Here is a 15307-nt window from a genome sequence, read left to right on the forward strand (position 1 = left end):
TATCAGCCTTTATCAGCCTGGATAGCTTGACTCCAGTGGTGTGGAGAGCCTGGGACTCACGTCTGAGTATACCCAGCACACTCGGGTGAAAATTGCAAAAAACACAGTTGATGGACAGCATGTAGAACAATGTCATACATTTACCCAGTACAAGGATCTGGGCCTAAATCCAACATTTTTTTGCACTCCACACCACCCTGGGTTAGACACTGGCTATATGCAAAACAGCTCTGACCCTGTGCCTCATGGAAACAGTCCAGTCCGAACTACCAAGCCATGTCTTTCCCAGACCGGAATCAAGCATCCAAGGACCGGTTTCTGGATATCAGCCTTCATCAGCCGGGATAGCTTGACTCCAGTGGTGTGGAGAGCCTGGGACTCACGTCTGAGTATACCCAGCACACTCGGGTGAAAATTGCAAAAAACACAGTTGATGGACAGAATGTAGAACAATGTCATACATTCACCCCAGTACAAGGATCTGGGCCTAAATCCATTGTTTTTTTGCACTCCACACCACCCTGGGTTAGACACTGGCTATATGCAAATCAGCTCTGACCCTGTGCCTCATGGGAACAGTCCAGTCTGAACTACCAAGCCATGTCTTTCCCAGACCGGAATCAAGCATCCAAGGACCGGTTTCTGGCTATTAGCCTTCATCAGCCTGGATAGCTTGACTCCAGTGGTGTGGAGAGCCTGGGACTCACGTCTGAGTATACCCAGCACACTCGGTGAAAATTGCAAAAAACAGAGTTAATGGACAGAATGTAGAACAATGTCATCCATTCACCCCAGTACAAGGATCTGGGCCTAAATCCATCGTTTTTTTGCACTCCACACCACTCATGGGCTAGACACTGGCTATATGCAAATTAGCTCTGACTCTGTGCCTCATGGGAACAGTCCAGTCCGAACTACCAAACCATGTCTTTCCCAGACCGGAATCAAGCATCCAAGGACCGGTTTCAGGCTATCAGCCTTCATCAGCCTGGATAGCTTGACTCCAGTGGTGTGGCGAGAGCCTGGGACTCACGTCTGAGTATACCCAGCACACTCGGGGTGAAAATTGCAAAAAACACAGTTGATGGACAGAATGTAGAATAATGTCATACATTCACCCCAGTACAAGGATCTGGGCCTATATCCATCTTTTTTTGCACTCCACACCACCCTGAGTTAGACACTGGCTATATGCAAATCAGCTCTGACCCTGTGCCTCATGGGAACAGTCCAGTCCGAACTACCAGGCCATGTCTTTCCCAGACCGGAATGAAGCATCCAAGGACTGGTTTCTGGCTATCATCCATCATCAGCCTGGATAGCTTGACTCCAGTGGTGTGGAGAGCCCGGGACTCACGTCTGAGTATACCCAGCACACTCGGGGTGAAAATTGCAAAAAACACAGTTGATGGACAGAATGTAGAACAATGTCATACATTTACCCAGTACAAAGATCTGGGCCTAAATCCATCATTTTTTTGCACTCCACACCACCCTGGGTTAGACACTGGCTATATGCAAATCAGCTCTGACCCTGTGCCTCATAGAAACAGTCCAGTCCGAACTACCAAGCCATGTCTTTCCCAGACCGGAATCAAGCATCCAAGGACCGGTTTCTGGCTATCAGCCTTTATCAGCCTGGATAGCTTGACTCCAGTGGTGTGGAGAGCCTGGGACTCACGTCTGAGTATACCCAGCACACTCGGGTGAAAATTGCAAAAAACACAGTTGATGGACAGCATGTAGAACAATGTCATACATTTACCCAGTACAAGGATCTGGGCCTAAATCCAACATTTTTTTGCACTCCACACCACCCTGGGTTAGACACTGGCTATATGCAAAACAGCTCTGACCCTGTGCCTCATGGAAACAGTCCAGTCCGAACTACCAAGCCATGTCTTTCCCAGACCGGAATCAAGCATCCAAGGACCGGTTTCTGGATATCAGCCTTCATCAGCCGGGATAGCTTGACTCCAGTGGTGTGGAGAGCCTGGGACTCACGTCTGAGTATACCCAGCACACTCGGGTGAAAATTGCAAAAAACACAGTTGATGGACAGAATGTAGAACAATGTCATACATTCACCCCAGTACAAGGATCTGGGCCTAAATCCATTGTTTTTTTGCACTCCACACCACCCTGGGTTAGACACTGGCTATATGCAAATCAGCTCTGACCCTGTGCCTCATGGGAACAGTCCAGTCTGAACTACCAAGCCATGTCTTTCCCAGACCGGAATCAAGCATCCAAGGACCGGTTTTTTTATTTTTTTATTTTTTTATTCATTTATAAAGCGCTATATCACCCCGAGGTATCTAAGCGCTCACAATGGACACATAACACTGGCAAGAACACATGACCTCTCACTACGATGAACCCCAAGCTTCCAAGAAGAGCAGTGTCTTCAGGTGCTTTCTAAAAATGAGGAGATTAGTTTCTTTCCTCAAACTGAACTACCAAGCCATGTCTTTCCCAGACCGGAATCAAGCATCCAAGGACCGGTTTCTGGCTATTAGCCTTCATCAGCCTGGATAGCTTGACTCCAGTGGTGTGGAGAGCCCGGGACTCACGTCTGAGTATACCCAGCACACTCGGGGAAAATTGCAAAAAACAGAGTTAATGGACAGAATGTAGAACAATGTCATCCATTCACCCCAGTACAAGGATCTGGGCCTAAATCCATCGTTTTTTTGCACTCCACACCACTCATGGGCTAGACACTGGCTATATGCAAATTAGCTCTGACTCTGTGCCTCATGGGAACAGTCCAGTCCGAACTACCAAACCATGTCTTTCCCAGACCGGAATCAAGCATCCAAGGACCGGTTTCAGGCTATCAGCCTTCATCAGCCTGGATAGCTTGACTCCAGTGGTGTGGCGAGAGCCTGGGACTCACGTCTGAGTATACCCAGCACACTCGGGGTGAAAATTGCAAAAAACACAGTTGATGGACAGAATGTAGAATAATGTCATATATTCCCCCCAATACAAGGATCTGGGCCTAAATCTATAGTTTTGTTGCACTCCACACCACCCTGGGTTAGACAATGGCTATATGCAAATCAGCTCTGACCCTGTGCCTCATGGGAACAGTCCAGTCTGAACTACCAAGCCATGTCTTTCCCAGACCGGAATCAAGCATCCAAGGACCGGTTTCTGGCTATCATCCTTCATCAGCCTGGATAGCTTGACTCTAGTGGTGTGGAGAGCCTGGGACTCACGTCTGAGTATACCCAGCACACTCGGGGTGAAAATTGCAAAAAACACAGTTGATGGACAGAATGTAGAACAATGTCATACATTTACCCAGTACAAGGATCTGGGCCTAAATCCATCATTTTTTTGCACTCCACACCACCCTGGGTTAGACACTGGCTATATGCAAATCAGCTCTGACCCTGTGCCTCATAGAAACAGTCCAGTCCGAACTACCAAGCCATGTCTTTCCCAGACCGAAATCAAGCATCCAAGGACCGGTTTCTGGCTATCAGCCTTTATCAGCCTGGATAGCTTGACTCCAGTGGTGTGGAGAGCCTGGGACTCACGTCTGAGTATACCCAGCACACTCGGGTGAAAATTGCAAAAAACACAGTTGATGGACAGCATGTAGAACAATGTCATACATTTACCCAGTACAAGGATCTGGGCCTAAATCCAACATTTTTTTGCACTCCACACCACCCTGGGTTAGACACTGGCTATATGCAAAACAGCTCTGACCCTGTGCCTCATGGAAACAGTCCAGTCCGAACTACCAAGCCATGTCTTTCCCAGACCGGAATCAAGCATCCAAGGACCAGTTTCTGGCTATCAGCCTTCATCAGCCGGGATAGCTTGACTCCAGTGGTGTGGAGAGCCTGGGACTCACGTCTGAGTATACCCAGCACACTCGGGTGAAAATTGCAAAAAACACAGTTGATGGACAGAATGTAGAACAATGTCATACATTCACCCCAGTACAAGGATCTGGGCCTAAATCCATTGTTTTTTTGCACTCCACACCACGCTGGGTTAGACACTGGCTATATGCAAATCAGCTCTGACCCTGTGCCTCATGGGAACAGTCCAGTCTGAACTACCAAGCCATGTCTTTCCCAGACCGGAATCAAGCATCCAAGGACCGGTTTCTGGCTATCAGCCTTCATCAGCCGGGATAGCTTGACTCCAGTGGTGTGGAGAGCCTGGGACTCACGTCTGAGTATACCCAGCACACTCGGTGAAAATTGCAAAAAACAGAGTTAATGGACAGAATGTAGAACAATGTCATACATTCACCCCAGTACAAGGATCTGGGCCTAAATCCATCGTTTTGTTGCACTCCACACCACCCTGGGTTAGACACTGGCTATATGCAAATCAGCTCTGACCCTGTGCCTCATGGGAACAGTCCAGTCCGAACTACCAAGCCATGTCTTTCCCTGACCGGAATCAAGCATCCAAGGAACGGTTTCTGGCTATCAGCCTTCATCAGCCTGGATAGCTTGACTCCAGTGGTGTGGAGAGCCTGGGACTCACGTCTGAGTATACCCAGCACACTCGGGGTGAAAATTGCAAAAAACACAGTTGATGGACAGAATGTAGAAGAATGTCATACATTCACCCCAGTACAAGGATCTGGGCCTAAATCCATCGTTTTTTTGCACTCCACACCACCCTGGGTTAGACACTGGCTATATGCAAATCAGCTCTGACCCTGTGCCTCATGGGAACAGTCCAGTCCGAACTACCAAGCCATGTCTTTCCCTGACCGGAATCAAGCATCCAAGGACCGGTTTCTGGCTATCATCCTTCATCAGCCTGGATAGCTTGACTCCAGTGGTGTGGAGAGCTCGGGACTCACGTCTGAGTATACCCAGCACACTCGGGGTGAAAATTGCAAAAAACACAGTTGATGGACAGAATGTAGAACAATGTCATACATTTACCCAGTACAAAGATCTGGGCCTAAATCCATCATTTTTTTGCACTCCACACCACCCTGGGTTAGACACTGGCTATATGCAAATTAGCTCTGACTCTGTGCCTCATGGGAACAGTCCAGTCCGAACTACCAAACCATGTCTTTCCCAGACCGGAATCAAGCATCCAAGGACCGGTTTCAGGCTATCAGCCTTCATCAGCCTGGATAGCTTGACTCCAGTGGTGTGGCGAGAGCCTGGGACTCACGTCTGAGTATACCCAGCACACTCGGGGTGAAAATTGCAAAAAACACAGTTGATGGACAGAATGTAGAAGAATGTCATACATTCACCCCAGTACAAGGATCTGGGCCTAAATCCATCGTTTTTTTGCACTCCACACCACCCTGGGTTAGACACTGGCTATTTGCAAATCAGCTCTGACCCAGTGCCTCATGGGAACAGTCCAGTCCGAACTACCAAGCCATGTCTTTCCCAGACCGGAATCAAGCATCCAAGGACCGGTTTCTGGCTATCAGCCTTCATCAGCCTGGATAGCTTGACTCCAGTGGTGTGGAGAGCCTGGGGCTCACGTCTGAGTATACCCAGCACACTCTGGGTGAAAATTGCAAAAAACACAGTTGATGGACAGAATGTAGAACAATGTCATACATTTACCCAGTACAAGGATCTGGGCCTAAATCCATCATTTTTTTGCACTCCACACCACCCTGGGTTAGACACTGGCTATATGCAAATCAGCTCTGACCCTGTGCCTCATAGAAACAGTCCAGTCCGAACTACCAAGCCATGTCTTTCCCAGACCGGAATCAAGCATCCAAGGACCGGTTTCTGGCTATCAGCCTTTATCAGCCTGGATAGATTGACTCCAGTGGTGTGGAGAGTCTGGGACTCACGTCTGAGTATACCCAGCACACTCGGGTGAAAATTGCAAAAAACACAGTTGATGGACAGCATGTAGAACAATGTCATACATTTACCCAGTACAAGGATCTGGGCCTAAATCCAACATTTTTTTGCACTCCACACCACCCTGGGTTAGACACTGGCTATATGCAAAACAGCTCTGACCCTGTGCCTCATGGAAACAGTCCAGTCCGAACTACCAAGCCATGTCTTTCCCAGACCGGAATCAAGCATCCAAGGACCAGTTTCTGGCTATCAGCCTTCATCAGCCGGGATAGCTTGACTCCAGTGGTGTGGAGAGCCTGGGACTCACGTCTGAGTATACCCAGCACACTCGGGTGAAAATTGCAAAAAACACAGTTGATGGACAGAATGTAGAACAATGTCATACATTCACCCCAGTACAAGGATCTGGGCCTAAATCCATTGTTTTTTTGCACTCCACACCACGCTGGGTTAGACACTGGCTATATGCAAATCAGCTCTGACCCTGTGCCTCATGGGAACAGTCCAGTCTGAACTACCAAGCCATGTCTTTCCCAGACCGGAATCAAGCATCCAAGGACCGGTTTCTGGCTATCAGCCTTCCTCAGCCTGGATAGCTTGACTCCAGTGGTGTGGAGAGCCTGGGACTCACGTCTGAGTATACCCAGCACACTCGGGTGAAAATTGCAAAAAACACAGTTAATGGACAGAATGTAGAACAATGTCATCCATTCACCCCAGTACAAGGATCTGGGCCTAAATCTATTGTTTTTTTGCACTCCACACCACCCTGGGTTAGGCAATGGCTATATGCAAATCAGCTCTGACCCTGTGCCTCATGGGAACAGTCCAGTCTGAACTACCAAGCCATGTCTTTCCCAGACCGGAATCAAGCATCCAAGGACCGGTTTCTGGCTATCAGCCTTCATCAGCCTGGATAGCTTGACTCCAGTGGTGTGGAGAGCCTGGGACTCACGTCTGAGTATACCCAGCACACTCGGGGTGAAAATTGCAAAATACACAGTTGATGGACAGAATGTAGTAGAATGTCATACATTCACATCAGTACAAGGATCTGGGCCTAAATCCATCGTTTTGTTGCACTCCACACCACCCTGGGTTAGACACTGGCTATATGCAAATCAGCTCTGACCCTGTGCCTCATGGGAACAGTCCAGTCCGAACTACCAAGCCATGTCTTTCCCAGACCGGAATCAAGCATCCAAGGACCGGTTTCTGGCTATCAGCCTTCATCAGCCTGGATAGCTTGACTCCAGTGGTGTGGAGAGCCTGGGACTCACGTCTGAGTATACCCAGCACACTCGGGGTGAAAATTGCAAAAAACACAGTTGATGGACAGATTGTAGAAGAATGTCATACATTCACCCCAGTACAAGGATCTGGGCCTAAATCCATTGTTTTTTTGCACTCCACACGACCCTGGGTTAGACACTGGCTATATGCAAATCAGCTCTGACCCTGTGCCTCATGGGAACAGTCCAGTCCGAACTACCAAGCCATGTCTTTCCCTGACCGGAATCAAGCATCCAAGGACCGGTTTCTGGCTATCAGCCTTCATCAGCCTGGATAGCTTGACTCCAGTGGTGTGGAGAGCCTGGGACTCACGTCTGAGTATACCCAGCACACTCGGGGTGAAAATTGCAAAAAACACAGTTGATGGACAGAATGTAGAAGAATGTCATACATTCACCCCAGTACAAGGATCTGGGCCTAAATCCATCGTTTTTTTGCACTCCACACCACCCTGGGTTAGACACTGGCTATATGCAAATCAGCTCTGACCCTGTGCCTCATGGGAACAGTCCAGTCCGAACTACCAAGCCATGTCTTTCCCAGACCGGAATCAAGCATCCAAGGACCGGTTTCTGGCTATCAGCCTTTATCAGCCTGGATAGCTTGACTCCAGTGGTGTGGAGAGCCTGGGACTCACGTCTGAGTATACCCAGCACACTCGGGTGAAAATTGCAAAAAACACAGTTGATGGACAGCATGTAGAACAATGCCATACATTTACCCAGTACAAGGATCTGGGCCTAAATCCAACATTTTTTTGCACTCCACACCACCCTGGGTTAGACACTGGCTATATGCAAAACAGCTCTGACCCTGTGCCTCATGGAAACAGTCCAGTCCGAACTACCAAGCCATGTCTTTCCCAGACCGGAATCAAGCATCCAAGGACCGGTTTCTGGCTATCAGCCTTCCTCAGCCTGGATAGCTTGACTCCAGTGGTGTGGAGAGCCTGGGACTCACGTCTGAGTATACCCAGCACACTCGGGGTGAAAATTGCAAAAAACACAGTTGATGGACAGAATGTAGTAGAATGTCATACATTCACACCAGTACAAGGATCTGGGCCTAAATCCATCGTTTTGTTGCACTCCACACCACCCTGGGTTAGACACTGGCTATATGCAAATCAGCTCTGACCCTGTGCCTCATGGGAACAGTCCAGTCCGAACTACCAAGCCATGTCTTTCCCAGACCGGAATCAAGCATCCAAGGACCGGTTTCTGGCTATCAGCCTTCATCAGCCTGGATAGCTTGACTCCAGTGGTGTGGAGAGCCTGGGACTCACGTCTGAGTATACCCAGCACACTCGGGTGAAAATTGCAAAAAACACAGTTGATGGACAGAATGTAGAAGAATGTCATACATTCACCCCAGTACAAGGATCTGGGCCTAAATCCATTGTTTTTTTGCACTCCACACGACCCTGGGTTAGACACTGGCTATATGCAAATCAGCTCTGACCCTGTGCCTCATGGGAACAGTCCAGTCCGAACTACCAAGCCATGTCTTTCCCTGACCGGAATCAAGCATCCAAGGACCGGTTTCTGGCTATCAGCCTTCATCAGCCTGGATAGCTTGACTCCAGTGGTGTGGAGAGCCTGGGACTCACGTCTGAGTAAACCCAGCACACTCGGGGTGAAAATTGCAAAAAACACAGTTGATGGACAGAATGTAGAAGAATGTCATACATTCACCCCAGTACAAGGATCTGGGCCTAAATCCATCGTTTTTTTGCACTCCACACCACCCTGGGTTAGACACTGGCTATATGCAAATCAGCTCTGACCCTGTGCCTCATGGGAACAGTCCAGTCCGAACTACCAAGCCATGTCTTTCCCTGACCGGAATCAAGCATCCAAGGACCGGTTTCTGGCTATCAGCCTTCATCAGCCTGGATAGCTTGACTCCAGTGGTGTGGAGAGCCTGGGACTCACGTCTGAGTATACCCAGCACACTCGGGGTGAAAATTGCAAAAAACACAGTTGATGGACAGAATGTAGAAGAATGTCATACATTCACCCCAGTACAAGGATCTGGGCCTAAATCCATCGTTTTTTTGCACTCCACACCACCCTGGGTTAGACACTGGCTATATGCAAATCAGCTCTGACCCTGTGTCTCATGGGAACAGTCCAGTCCGAACTACCAAGCCATGTCTTTCCCAGACCGGAATCAAGCATCCAAGGACCGGTTTCTGGCTATCAGCCTTTATCAGCCTGGATAGCTTGACTCCAGTGGTGTGGAGAGCCTGGGACTCACGTCTGAGTATACCCAGCACACTCGGGTGAAAATTGCAAAAAACACAGTTGATGGACAGCATGTAGAACAATGCCATACATTTACCCAGTACAAGGATCTGGGCCTAAATCCAACATTTTTTTGCACTCCACACCACCCTGGGTTAGACACTGGCTATATGCAAAACAGCTCTGACCCTGTGCCTCATGGAAACAGTCCAGTCCGAACTACCAAGCCATGTCTTTCCCAGACCGGAATCAAGCATCCAAGGACCGGTTTCTGGCTATCAGCCTTCCTCAGCCTGGATAGCTTGACTCCAGTGGTGTGGAGAGCCTGGGACTCACGTCTGAGTATACCCAGCACACTCGGGTGAAAATTGCAAAAAACACAGTTAATGGACAGAATGTAAAACAATGTCATCCATTCACCCCAGTACAAGGATCTGGGCCTAAATCTATTGTTTTTTTGCACTCCACACCACCCTGGGTTAGACAATGGCTATATGCAAATCAGCTCTGACCCTGTGCCTCATGGGAACAGTCCAGTCTGAACTACCAAGCCATGTCTTTCCCAGACCGGAATCAAGCATCCAAGGACCGGTTTCTGGCTATCAGCCTTCATCAGCCTGGATAGCTTGACTCCAGTGGTGTGGAGAGCCTGGGACTCACGTCTGAGTATACCCAGCACACTCGGGGTGAAAATTGCAAAAAACACAGTTGATGGACAGAATGTAGTAGAATGTCATACATTCACACCAGTACAAGGATCTGGGCCTAAATCCATCATTTTGTTGCACTCCACACCACCCTGGGTTAGACACTGGCTATATGCAAATCAGCTCTGACCCTGTGCCTCATGGGAACAGTCCAGTCCGAACTACCAAGCCATGTCTTTCCCAGACCGGAATCAAGCATCCAAGGACCGGTTTCTGGCTATCAGCCTTCATCAGCCTGGATAGCTTGACTCCAGTGGTGTGGAGAGCCTGGGACTCACGTCTGAGTATACCCAGCACACTCGGGTGAAAATTGCAAAAAACACAGTTGATGGACAGAATGTAGAAGAATGTCATACATTCACCCCAGTACAAGGATCTGGGCCTAAATCCATTGTTTTTTTGCACTCCACACGACCCTGGGTTAGACACTGGCTATATGCAAATCAGCTCTGACCCTGTGCCTCATGGGAACAGTCCAGTCCGAACTACCAAGCCATGTCTTTCCCTGACCGGAATCAAGCATCCAAGGACCGGTTTCTGGCTATCAGCCTTCATCAGCCTGGATAGCTTGACTCCAGTGGTGTGGAGAGCCTGGGACTCACGTCTGAGTATACCCAGCACACTCGGTGAAAATTGCAAAAAACACAGTTGATGGACAGCATGTAGAACAATGTCATACATTTACCCAGTACAAGGATCTGGGCCTAAATCCAACATTTTTTTGCACTCCACACCACCCTGGGTTAGACACTGGCTATATGCAAAACAGCTCTGACCCTGTGCCTCATGGAAACAGTCCAGTCCGAACTACCAAGCCATGTGTTTCCCAGACCGGAATCAAGCATCCAAGGACCAGTTTCTGGCTATCAGCCTTTATCAGCCGGGATAGCTTGACTCCAGTGGTGTGGAGAGCCTGGGACTCACGTCTGAGTATACCCAGCACACTCGGGTGAAAATTGCAAAAAACACAGTTGATGGACAGAATGTAGAACAATGTCATACATTCACCCCAGTACAAGGATCTGAGCCTAAATCCATTGTTTTTTTGCACTCCACACCACCCTGGGTTAGACACTGGCTATATGTAAATCAGCTCTGACCCTGTGCCTCATGGGAACAGTCCAGTCTGAACTACCAAGCCATGTCTTTCCCAGACCGGAAGCAAGCATCCAAGGACCGGTTTCTGGCTATCAGCCTTCATCAGCCTGGATAGCTTGACTCCAGTGGTGTGGAGAGCCTGGGACTCACGTCTGAGTATACCCAGCACACTCGGGTGAAAATTGCAAAAAACACAGTTAATGGACAGAATGTAGAACAATGTCATCCATTCACCCCAGTACAAGGATCTGGGCCTAAATCCATCGGTTTTTGCACTCCACACCACTCATGGGTTAGACACTGGCTATATGCAAATCAGCTCTGACTCTGTGCCTCATGGGAACAATCCAGTCCGAACTACCAAGCCATGTCTTTCCCAGACCGGAATCAAGCATCCAAGGACCGGTTTCAGGCTATCAGCCTTCATCAGCCTGGATAGCTTGACTCCAGTGGTGCGGTGAGCCTGGGACTCACGTCTGAGTATACCCAGCACACTCGGGGTGAAAATTGCAAAAAACACAGTTGATGGACAGAATGTAGAATAATGTCATACATTCACCCCAGTACAAGGATCTGGGCCTAAATCCATCGTTTTTTTGCACTCCACACCACCCTGAGTTAGACACTGGCTATATGCAAATCAGCTCTGACCCTGTGCCTCATGGGAACAGTCCAGTCCGAACTACCAAGCCATGTCTTTCCCAGACCGGAATCAAGCATATAAGGACCGGTTTCCGGCTATCAGCCTTTATCAGCCTGGATAGCTTGACTCCAGTGATGGGGAGAGCCTGGCACTCACATCTGAGTATACCCAGCACACTCGGGGTGACAATTGCAAAAAACACAGTTGATGGACAGAATGTAGAACAATGTCATACATTCCCCCCAGTACAAGGATCTGGGCCTAAATCTATTGTTTTTTTGCACTCCACACCACCCTGGGTTAGACAATGGCTATATGCAAATCAGCTCTGACCCTGTGCCTCATGGGAACAGTCCAGTCTGAACTACCAAGCCATGTCTTTCCCAGACCGGAATCAAGCATCCAAAGACCGGTTTCTGGCTATCAGCCTTCATCAGCCTGGATAGCTTGACTCCAGTGGTGTGGAGAGCCTGGGACTCACGTCTGAGTATACCCAGCACACTCGGGGTGAAAATTGCAAAAAACACAGTTGATGGACAGAATGTAGAACAATGTCATACATTTACCCAGTACAAAGATCTGGGCCTAAATCCATCATTTTTTTGCACTCCACACCACCCTGGGTTAGACTCTGGCTATATGCAAATTAGCTCTGACTCTGTGCCTCATGGGAACAGTCCAGTCCGAACTACCAAACCATGTCTTTCCCAGACCGGAATCAAGCATCCAAGGACCGGTTTCAGGCTATCAGCCTTCATCAGCCTGGATAGCTTGACTCCAGTGGTGTGGCGAGAGCCTGGGACTCACGTCTGAGTATACCCAGCACACTCGGGGTGAAAATTGCAAAAAACACAGTTGATGGCCTAATGTAGAAGAATGTCATACATTCACCCCAGTACAAGGATCTGGGCCTAAATCCATCGTTTTTTTGCACTCCACACCACCCTGGGTTAGACACTGGCTATTTGCAAATCAGCTCTGACCCAGTGCCTCATGGGAACAGTCCAGTCCGAACTACCAAGCCATGTCTTTCCCAGACCGGAATCAAGCATCCAAGGACCGGTTTCTGGCTATCAGCCTTCATCAGCCTGGATAGCTTGACTCCAGTGGTGTGGAGAGCCTGGGACTCACGTCTGAGTATACCCAGCACACTCTGGGTGAAAATTGCAAAAAACACAGTTGATGGACAGAATGTAGAACAATGTCATACATTTACCCAGTACAGGGATCTGGGCCTAAATCCATCATTTTTTTGCACTCCACACCACCCTGGGTTAGACACTGGCTATATGCAAATCAGCTCTGACCCTGTGCCTCATAGAAACAGTCCAGTCCGAACTACCAAGCCATGTCTTTCCCAGACCGGAATCAAGCATCCAAGGACCGGTTTCTGGCTATCAGCCTTTATCAGCCTGGATAGCTTGACTCCAGTGGTGTGGAGAGTCTGGGACTCACGTCTGAGTATACCCAGCACACTCGGGTGAAAATTGCAAAAAACACAGTTGATGGACAGCATGTAGAACAATGTCATACATTTACCCAGTACAAGGATCTGGGCCTAAATCCAACATTTTTTTGCACTCCACACCACCCTGGGTTAGACACTGGCTATATGCAAAACAGCTCTGACCCTGTGCCTCATGGAAACAGTCCAGTCCGAACTACCAAGCCATGTCTTTCCCAGACCGGAATCAAGCATCCAAGGACCAGTTTCTGGCTATCAGCCTTCATCAGCCGGGATAGCTTGACTCCAGTGGTGTGGAGAGCCTGGGACTCACGTCTGAGTATACCCAGCACACTCGGGTGAAAATTGCAAAAAACACAGTTGATGGACAGAATGTAGAACAATGTCATACATTCACCCCAGTACAAGGATCTGGGCCTAAATCCATTGTTTTTTTGCACTCCACACCACGCTGGGTTAGACACTGGCTATATGCAAATCAGCTCTGACCCTGTGCCTCATGGGAACAGTCCAGTCTGAACTACCAAGCCATGTCTTTCCCAGACCGGAATCAAGCATCCAAGGACCGGTTTCTGGCTATCAGCCTTCCTCAGCCTGGATAGCTTGACTCCAGTGGTGTGGAGAGCCTGGGACTCACGTCTGAGTATACCCAGCACACTCGGGTGAAAATTGCAAAAAACACAGTTAATGGACAGAATGTAGAACAATGTCATCCATTCACCCCAGTACAAGGATCTGGGCCTAAATCTATTGTTTTTTTGCACTCCACACCACCCTGGGTTAGACAATGGCTATATGCAAATCAGCTCTGACCCTGTGCCTCATGGGAACAGTCCAGTCTGAACTACCAAGCCATGTCTTTCCCAGACCGGAATCAAGCATCCAAGGACCGGTTTCTGGCTATCAGCCTTCATCAGCCTGGATAGCTTGACTCCAGTGGTGTGGAGAGCCTGGGACTCACGTCTGAGTATACCCAGCACACTCGGGGTGAAAATTGCAAAAAACACAGTTGATGGACAGAATGTAGTAGAATGTCATACATTCACACCAGTACAAGGATCTGGGCCTAAATCCATCGTTTGGTTGCACTCCACACCACCCTGGGTTAGACACTGGCTATATGCAAATCAGCTCTGACCCTGTGCCTCATGGGAACAGTCCAGTCCGAACTACCAAGCCATGTCTTTCCCAGACCGGAATCAAGCATCCAAGGACCGGTTTCTGGCTATCAGCCTTCATCAGCCTGGATAGCTTGACTCCAGTGGTGTGGAGAGCCTGGGACTCACGTCTGAGTATACCCAGCACACTCGGGTGAAAATTGCAAAAAACACAGTTGATGGACAGAATGTAGAAGAATGTCATACATTCACCCCAGTACAAGGATCTGGGCCTAAATCCATTGTTTTTTTGCACTCCAGACGACCCTGGGTTAGACACTGGCTATATGCAAATCAGCTCTGACCCTGTGCCTCATGGGAACAGTCCAGTCCGAACTACCAAGCCATGTCTTTCCCTGACCGGAATCAAGCATCCAAGGAACGGTTTCTGGCTATCAGCCTTCATCAGCCTGGATAGCTTGACTCCAGTGGTGTGGAGAGCCTGGGACTCACGTCTGAGTATACCCAGCACACTCGGGGTGAAAATTGCAAAAAACACAGTTGATGGACAGAATGTAGAAGAATGTCATACATTCACCCCAGTACAAGGATCTGGGCCTAAATCCATCGTTTTTTTGCACTCCACACCACCCTGGGTTAGACACTGGCTATATGCAAATCAGCTCTGACCCTGTGCCTCATGGGAACAGTCCAGTCCGAACTACCAAGCCATGTCTTTCCCTGACCGGAATCAAGCATCCAAGGACCGGTTTCTGGCTATCATCCTTCATCAGCCTGGATAGCTTGACTCCAGTGGTGTGGAGAGCTCGGGACTCACGTCTGAGTATACCCAGCACACTCGGGGTGAAAATTGCAAAAAACACAGTTGATGGACAGAATGTAGAACAATGTCATACATTTACC

The sequence above is a fragment of the Lissotriton vulgaris genome, chromosome 2_1, assembly GCF_964263255.1.
Source record: "Lissotriton vulgaris chromosome 2_1, aLisVul1.2, whole genome shotgun sequence".
In the NCBI taxonomy this organism is placed as follows: domain Eukaryota; kingdom Metazoa; phylum Chordata; class Amphibia; order Caudata; family Salamandridae; genus Lissotriton; species Lissotriton vulgaris.